This window comes from Anoplopoma fimbria, chromosome 21 (genome assembly GCF_027596085.1).
Source record: "Anoplopoma fimbria isolate UVic2021 breed Golden Eagle Sablefish chromosome 21, Afim_UVic_2022, whole genome shotgun sequence".
NCBI classification, from domain to species: Eukaryota; Metazoa; Chordata; class Actinopteri; order Perciformes; family Anoplopomatidae; genus Anoplopoma; species Anoplopoma fimbria.
The window spans coordinates 15,891,235-15,901,168 of record NC_072469.1 but is presented as its reverse complement, the minus strand read 5'-3'; positions in this window follow the sequence as shown (position 1 = coordinate 15,901,168).

Sequence of the window (9,934 nt, the reverse complement as noted above, 5' to 3'; positions counted from 1 at the left end):
TGGACAATTTGTAGATATTCTATCAAATGGAAAAGAGAGACATTGTATAGTTTTTGTCACAAGTGATTTCATTTGGACAATTGGAATAGCCAGAGCAATAAAACGCTCTACTAAAGTCCCTCTACTCTTACAGCTGCAGTTGTACATCCACGGTTGTAAAGGTTGTTGTTCATTTGTGCTTGTGTCACATGTCACAAAGAGTTAACGATAAGTGCCTTAGCCAATCAGAACGCAGGTCTGCAACCGCGAGCGCCAGAAAATGACGTAATCAAGGGCTCCGCAATTGGTCTCAGCCTATAGGCATACCTATGGGTTACACTCGTTGCCTTTTTGATTCTTCACAGTAAATATTGTTTATAAGCCGGTTTTATGTTTTATATAGAATTATAATATAATAATTATAATAATAGAATTATAGAATAATGCAGCACAGAGAACATAAACGCCTTCGTACGTATTCGGAGCTCACGCGCTCGCTACGGAGCCTAGCGCAAGTATAAAGAAAGCCGAAGGCAGCATGCACCAGTAAGACGCTGGGTGACACTGCAGCGTTAGGAAATGCTGCTTAAAGGTACAAATGTAACAGTTAAAACAGTGAAAACACGATATAACGTTGTAAAATCAGAGCATTAACAGTCTGTACTAGTAGATGTGGATATGAGAGGCCCTGCTAACCGAAAACTGTCGAAAGACACAGACCAACTCATGAAATGGTAAGTTGGGTAAAATAGATAACAATATTTTATTGAATATCAATTAAAAAGAACAGCTGGCATTATAGTATTGTGTAAACTTTACAGTGAATAGTTTGTGACTCATGATCAGTGATAAAGTAAATGCACTTAAGATATAAATTCAGTTTCCTTTTACTCAAATTATTTTCTGCAAAGGTTATTGAGCATATTTTGATGTGGAATTTACATAATATTTATAAAGTATATGTTTTTCAAATGAAAGAAATTAACAAATCCTGATAAATGGAAAAGGCAATTAAGTAATAAACATATCTGACTATTTTAACGCCTGCAGGTCAGGTCTTTTGAGTCGTTTGAAGTTGATTGCTAGCCAACCCAGATGAGACGTCTAGATCCCTGGATTGAAGTTCCCAGAGCCAAGAACTGCCAATCCTCTCCTGCCACCGCGATAAGGTAAACATCATAAACTGTAGGGATGCACAGATAGAATCCATACCGAGGAACGACATGAGTACTAAATAATACAAATACAGTTCTAACAACGCGATTGAAATCATGTTTTATTTTCATCAGATGTTGTCATAATGCTGTAGTGGTTTTGGGTGCAGTTTTATCAGAATTTTCCAAGTACATGTACATGAGCACAGTATCGGACCTGATGCAGATACCGGTGCATCACTAATAAACTGTACAAGACCCGCTATACTAGGGATGGGCATTATAAAGTGTAACTTCACACTCAGGGCTTAGTCTAACTCCAGCCACTGAATCATTTTGAAAAATGCAAAAAAGTGGGCAAAGGGCTGACTGCCTGCGCACCTCTGTATCGGTTGACGGCTAATCTTGTATTCTGCTCCAGCAAACTGCATAATATTTTGGGTGCCCAGTTGTGGCTGCCATCAGATAGCCATTTCAGACAAGGAACTGAAGCTGTCGTGTCCATCTGTGCTTTCACCAAAGCCACGAGACTCCATTGAGAAAAAAATAATTTTTGCCTTGCAGAACATAGGGTCCTCTGCAGGTCTACCGCTGCCTAGAACAGTTACTTTTTCGAGTTAATTAGTCACAAAGTTTGTTTTTGTGTGACTAAGTTTGTTTGTTTCTGCCTCCTGTTTGAGTCTGGTATGCAGGTCCTGCATTTGATTGCCTTTGGGAGTAGCTGTACATTTTAGTTTCATGTTGTTGAATAATTTAAAAATCAGATGTGTTAAACAAGAGTTATCTAAAGAGATCTTTTTGAGTAGTTTACAATAATACTCAACAATACTCAACATTAGTCATTTATTTAAAAAACAAACTCCCCATTGGTTTTTAAGGTTGCTGTAAAAAGTTCAGAGCTCCAACAGAAGCTGTTTAGTTTTTTGTGGCACAAAATATGTATCAAAATGTAAACAGAAATTTCTTATACCAATCATGCAGTATTGTTGTAATCAACCATTTTGGTGCATGTCTACGCTCACTGTCAAAGTCTATTTTTCTGTCTTCTGCTTCTGTCTCAGTCTTGAAACAAGGAGTGGCTCAGATCTGGGCAACCCGAACTCCCACATGAGTTGACTGCATCCTTTCAGTTATGATAGGACTTAATGATTTGAGAAATAAATGCCTCACACATTTCATTTCTGGTTTATACTTTCTTATTTCTAATCAACACACGAATGGGTTGCCAGCTGGTCCATTAGCCCTGGCAGCCTGTTATTTATTTACAACTCTGTTAGCATTATCCCAGCCAGCTCTATAATAGGATTTGAAATTCAGTGATGTGTTCATTTAAAGCCATTATGCAGGTTTGATTTGATAACAATTTTTGAAATTGTATTGATTTGTGTTTTAGCAGACAATGTTACTTTAATTACATTTGATCGAATCTTCCTAAATCTTTAATTTTTCCTTTATGAACAAAAATCTTTCCTTTTTTCCCTTCTCTCTTTCTATTTTTCTTTCTTCTATCTTCCTAACAGTCACACTACAGCAACAGTCAACATTTTTAAGGACAACGTGTCGTTAAACGTATGTTGCACAGTATCCACAGAAGAATTTTAAAGGATTAATATGGCAATCTGTTAGTTACAGTGCAACCAAACAGCAACACAGGGACAGTATGCACACTGTCTGTTTTATGTTGCTACCCTAAAGGCAAGTTTGTCTCTTTCTTCTCCATGACTAAACTGCTCTCATGTAAACTAAGTTGTAAACTGCACTAATTTAAATGTCATGTCATTATTAGTTTATGCTAATTCAATTGTGGGTGTCTGGTGTTTAGTACAGCTGCACCAAGGGTTAAATAGACTGGTCATTATGTGTATAATAAATGTGAAGAGTTTTTATGAGAAAAGGTCAGTCAACACAAATCCTTTCTCGACCTGCTGTGTTTGTTGTAACTCAAGATTTGATAGGAATAATTTGACTGGTCATTTTTTCCAAAATGAAAGCGTTCAGGTTTTTGTATTCTAGTTAAGTTTCCACAGCAGCTGCTGAATTAAAATTAGAATGAGTGATTACATTGTCCCTTGACTGAAGGCCGGCAGGGTGAATATTATATGAGAGCTTGGAAGATCCTAGCTGCTCGAAGTGTCTTCAAATCCGAGCCTGTTCAGACTAAAACCCTTTGTTGCATACCCCCTCTCTTATCATGTTTCATGTCTCTTAGTATACTGACTGTCAAACAAAGGCAAATATGTAAAAAAATATATATATATGCGATATGCGACTTAAGCTCAGACAAAATACATATGCTTAGTCACTTTTACGTAAAGAGTTACATGACAAAATCAATAACACTCTCATGAGGTGGCAGAAATCACACCACTGTGCCCGCATTTTAACATCTGTACGGAACTGTTTTAATTAAATTCAACCAGCATGTCCTCACTTGCACAAGAGGAAAAAATACTGTGGACCATGCTGACACAAATGTGTTGCAAATGTGTTGATGATGTGTTGATGATGTGTTGATTACAAAGACAATTTGAAAGCCTGGATGAATGGTGAGATGAGGGCCCTATCCAGAGCCCCCCAAAAAAGCTGCCTTTCAGTCAGGGGACCAAATCACAAACAGAACCGTCAGAGCAGGACTGTCAGCTGGCAACAAGGAAGCAAAGTGGAGGCAGAAGGAGAGACTGGAGAAAAACTCCAACACCAAAGATATGTGGCAGGTGATCCAGAACATCACAGGCCACAAAAAACAGAATGTTGAGTGGGGGCACTTTGCCAGATGAGCGTAAACCTGTTATATTCGCTGTGATCAGAGGACTTACAACTGTCAATACCCACAGCAGATGTGAGAGTAACTCTGCAAAGAGTGAATATGGTTAACTGACTGAACAAACTGGTCAAGAAGGCCAGCTGTGTGCTGGAGTGTCCACTGGATACGGTGGAAATGGAGACAGGAGGGTGATGGCTAAGCTATCATCCCTGATGGACAACACCTCCCACCCCATGCGGGACACCCTGGCAGCTCTGTGCAGCTCCTTCAGCCACCGGCTGCTTCACCCCCGGTGTGTGAAGGAGAGGTACCGCAAGTCCTTCCTTCCTGCTGCTGTCAGGCTGCACAACCATCTCTGCTCCCAGTAGACCACACGACACAAAAAATCTGTGCAGTATAAATACACTGTGCAATATAATAGTTATCCTGTCTGTATATATAATATTTTAGTTATTGTGGATTTTTTTACTTATTTAATATTCTTTACTGTTTTTACTGCTTTTTTTTGCTATGTCTCTTGTTTGCACTGTACTCTATGCTGCTGTAAATCCTGTAAATTTCCCCGCTGCGGGACTAATAAAGGATTATTATTATCTTATGTTAAAGAGTACAAAGCTTTTCAATATTTTTGCCAATTCTTTTTTTATCATTTTAGAACTCTTTTCCATTATTTTATATACTTGTATATATTTACATGCACAGAGAAAGGTATATGAAGCCACAGTACTTATTGGCTGTAACTCAGGAAAACTTTCAGTCGTCCATCTTCACTTCCAGTAGTATACATCCATATCCATACCTTTCCAAATATACAGATGTAACACATCTACACACACAAACACACACACACATCAATATTCACCAGTATACCGACATGCATACGGCCTACATACCTCCATGGCATATGCCCATCCAACAACCCATTAAAAACATGCTTACATTTCTACTATTCCCATCAAAAAGACGAAGAGAGTTAGTGGAGTCATACAAAGTTAGCTTTCATTGCGGTTATAATTAGGATCTTTTAATTCCGAATTTGATCAAATTTGACGTTTTGGATCCTCAATGAATAAGTCAACTCTCCATTAATTCCCTACCAATCTTCCAACATAGGTGGTACTGGATTTAGCCACTTTGTTTTGGAAGATGACTTCCGCCGGGGTTAACACTCCTCCGGTACCAGTGAACATACAGGGAATGGAATTTGCGGCCATGGACTAAACTTACTATCAGCACTGATTAGACGTCCACATCAAAATGGAGATTTTTCCAATACGATGAGGGAGAGGTTGTAAGTCCTTTCCTTATGCAGGATTCTAATCTTATCTCCTCTGTAAGGAAAAAAATCTGTATCGTAGGCACACCATATGAGAAGATATAACATGTTGTGGATTCCACATGACTTAACCACCATCTGCCATATTTTTTATGTGAGATTTATTTAGTTTTTTTTTCTCTTTGAGTAGGGCTGCAAGGCATTTATCAGCTATTGTAGAGGAAAAGTAGTAATCATTCCAAATTCTAATTCCCTTTAATTTGGCGGCATTGCAACAATATAGCAAAGGTGTTAGCATTGAGCCCTATTAAATGGGTTCTTGGTTTTATTCCTTGCCAGATAAACTGAGGATTTGTCCCAATCCCTAAATTGATGGTCATTGACCTATACTGGTATAGTAGTCAAGAGAGAATGTTTATTTTAACTGCGCTTATTCTTGAATTAAGATTATAAAATGGTATAAAATACCATTTCTGCATATCTGATTTTATCTTTAAAAAAAAAAGCCTCATATTTTGCTTTAATTAATGTAATTATAAAAAAAAAATTCCGGCTCTTAAAAATACATCAGAACATTATTTGCTAGTAGTGCTCCCTTCTGGTAGATGTTGAATGCTTCACGCAGTCTTATTAATTGAGCTATGGGTTTAATAGATATAGCAAATAGGAGAGGAGAAATTGGGCATTTTTCCTCCCAGCATGTCTCTCGTCATTTCTTTTTTCTTTCATATATCTATGCTATTAGTTACCCTTTACATCTGTCAGTGGGTGAACCAATTAAAAGTAATAAAAGGGGTTGTGACTAAATCTTTTAACTACATCGGATCCTCAAACTGTCTGCAAATCCTCATATCGCCATTCTGCATCCTTCTTTTTCATCAGACCTCATCCGACGCAGTGTTTCCTACAGTTTCACCAGCAATCAAATTTTTTACACTTCCAACAGCATTCTACCTGTGACTGTGACTAGACTGTGTGCTTTACAGCAGCCCTTGCCTGGTACACGCCTCTTCTTGGGGCCAGGAACTTAGTGCAGGGAGAGAGGGGCAGTTTGAATTGTAACTGTGATTATAGATGGAAGTGTTTGCTGTGAAGACTAGCATAGCTAGTTAGCCATGTGACCTCTAATCAAAAAATGTGTAACTCCTACTGAGCTTGCTTTTTGTTTTACATTTATAATATAATGACATGAGAAAGAAAAATAAGATAATTGAGAACCCTGAGAATTACCACATTCTTGTTTCTCTTTGTCCTCTTTCGGAATAGCACGAGATAATTGCCTTCCTCCAAGAGTTTAAAAATTCTCCTTTCTGTAAGTTTTGAGTTTAATGTGTTGATTAATAATGGAGATAGCTGTGGCTTTAAAGATTTGTATCACTCTGTGGTAAAACCATCTGAGCTTTGGGACTTTCCACCCTTTAATTTAGAGATAGCCAGGTCCAATTCTTTGGCAGAAATTAGTTGTACTATTTTTTGTTTTATGAGTATGGATAGTTTCAAAGAACTTAAGAAAATGTTGATATGGGTCTTGTTGGAGGCCTGGGGTTGAGAATACCGCTCTTGGTAAAATGTTCCAAAGCTCTCTTGAATTTTCTCTATTTTATTCTCGTAATGTTTTGTTTTTGGGCTCTTTGTTTTCCCACTTGTTTACATAACTTGTGAACTATACATTTTGCTGATTTGCCTCTGACATTTTTTTGTTTCAGTAAAAGAAACCTTTTCTCGTTTTCCTGTGTATACATTAGGTCAATCTGTGTAGTTTTTAAAAATTTCAAGTTTCAAATAAGAATTTGTTTTATTACTGTTAACAAATTGTAGCTGTTTTAATTGCACCTGCAGATCTGCCAATCTCTGCCACTAGGTTTCTTCATATATGCAGTGAATTATTTTCCCTCTTATTACATCTTTTTATTGTGTCCCACAGAATTACTGTTGACACTTTCCCAGAATCATCAAGTTCTAGATAGTATCTGATGTCTTCCTTAAGTTTCTCCACTATTTTTGGATCATTAAATATATTTGCGTTGAGTATAAGTTTCCATATTGTTTCCCCCAAATCATTCATCGTTCATCACCAACTCTTCTGTGTGAGACAGAAAAGGCAGTTTTTAGGGGCATGATAATTTCATTCTCCGTTTATTAAACGAGAGAAGAAAAAAAATCAAGCAACTCAAAAACACAGCGGCAAGTAACCCAACAAAGGAAACCCAGAACAAATGAGAGTATAAATTCCCCAAAAATTTAATTACAAGTAAGAAAACTCAATTCCCCAATACACTTCGACAAGCAAATTTCCACCATATCAATTCATCTGATAAATACTTGCAAATTAAATTAAATTAAACAAAATTATGAAGAAAAAAAATGTGTGTAAGAAAGCTCAATTCCTGATAAACAGACTTCTACAAGCAAATTTCCTACATAGCAATAAATCTGGCAAAATAAACCATCTGTCATTAAGCAGTTAGCAGGGAAGCCCACAAATTCAACCTTAAAGATAAATCAAATTTTCAACTGTTTTTGCCAACTTATACTCAGGAAAAGACCCAAATCAAGAGGACATCAACTCATTCTCAACAGCATTGATCTACCACAGCTTAGTAAAAAACAAACCACCATACTTAATTCACCAATATCTAGAATAAACTCTCAACTGCCCTCAATCTCATTCCCAATAAAAAAGCACCAGGCCTGATGGCTTCCCTACTTAGTTCTTTAAGCATTACTGGTCCATTCTAGCTCTACTCTTCAACTGAATTATTATAGAATCAAAGCTACATTTAAGACTTCCATAGAACTTGAACACAATTTTACTCAAACCTAACAAAGGCCCAACATTGCCATCAAGTTACCGTCCTTTTTCTCTCCTCAAGAGAGATTTAAAAATCATCAATAAGACACTAGCTCACAGGATAGAAAAAGGCACTCCACCCATAATTCACCCAGATCTAACAGCCTTTATTAAAGGTAAACATTTATCAAGTGTTTATGTTTTGCCATTGTTATTTTTAAGGACAGTATTATTGTTTTTATTTGTATGGTTGTTATTATTATCATTATTATTTATTCAACTGGTGCATATATATTCACAACCTCCCCAACACAGACAACCTCCTATACGCCCATCTACCAATGTATTTATTCTTTTTTATTATTTATTTATTGTTGCATATTTGTCATGAATTCTATATGTTTTGCCTTCTTGTATATTTTTCTTTCTTTCTCTCTTAAACCCCTTCGCCACCATATTATTAATTCGTTTTATTATGATTAATATCTTCATCATAAATAGGGGGCTGCACGGTGGTGTAGTGGTTAGCACTGTCGCCTCACAGCAAGAGGGGCCCGGGTTCAATTCCCTGTGTCAGCGTGGGTTCTCTCCGGGTTCTCCGGCTTCCTCCCACAGTCCAAAGACATGCAGCTTAGGTTAATTGATGACTCTGAAATTGCCCATAGGTGTGAATGTGAGCGTGAGTGGTTGTCTGTCTATATATGTCAGCCCTGTGACAGACTGGCGACCTGTCCAGGGGTGTACCCTGCCTTCGCCCATTGACAGCTGGGATCGGCTACAGCACCCCCGCGACCCTTAACTGGATAAGCGGTAACGGAAGATGGATGGATGGATGGATCATAAATAGGGTACATGGAAACTGTTGGGGGCTGTGATCCTCCCTGTACCTGGCAGCTGAAGCTCGATTCGAGGAATTCTGATGGTTCTCTTTAGAGCGGCTGGCAGGGGGAAGGAAGGCTAGGTCATCACAATACAACTAACGAAATAAGACCTCGGGTCTTGTTTGCCTATGATTTAATGGTATCGAGCCGACAATTGGACCGCCCCCTCCTATAAGGGTCCTATTGCTTCCAAAAATTTACATGAATAAAGAAAATTCCAGATGTTTAAGTACAAAACCGGACGACTGCCAGACTCTGCTGTCCCGTACCGGAGCTGCCTGGTACCCAGCTGCCTGGCACTTCCTCTAACTTCTTTATTATTATTTTGTTATTGTTATTATTAATAGTAGCTTTGGTGGTGGCAGTAAACATATGATTAGTATTAGCATTTGTCTACATTTTTTCTCTTTCTTTATTCATTTATTTACATGTTATCATTATTTTTTTTATTCTTGATATTATTATTAACATTATTATTATAACTATGTATAAATAAAACATTTTCCCTTTCACATCCATCCACCCTATAGACTCCACCCCCAGACTTTAGTTTAGAGCGCACACACACACCAACATTAAATTAACGTAACACTGTATTAATGACATTTTCTCTGCATGTTAACTGGCCTGATTTCACTGAATAACTGGGTCCTGTTTTCTGGAAAGACACATTGATGTTGAGTTTTGCAAATGTTTTTTTCAATGATTTGAGCGCCACAAGCAGAGTGCTAGACTGTCCAATTAAATTCGAGAGAATGCAGACATCTCTACAGCAGATATTTCCAAAATTAAATTAGATTAGATTGATAGATAGCACTACAGGTAAGAGGAAAAATATGTATTTTTTATTTTGAGGTTATCTTTCTTTTAAGTAACATAGTAACAGCCATACTGTTGTTTTGAGATGTGCTTGAACTGTATTGCTGAGCAACCTGGATTTCATACATATTTTACTTATTTTTTTACATATTTACTGTTCTATTAATTAATTTTTTATTCTCTTTTCACAATAGCCAAAATGGGAATAACATAACATTTAAAATAATTTTAATCTTTGAAGAACTCGAAAGCTGAAATAACTTTTTACAT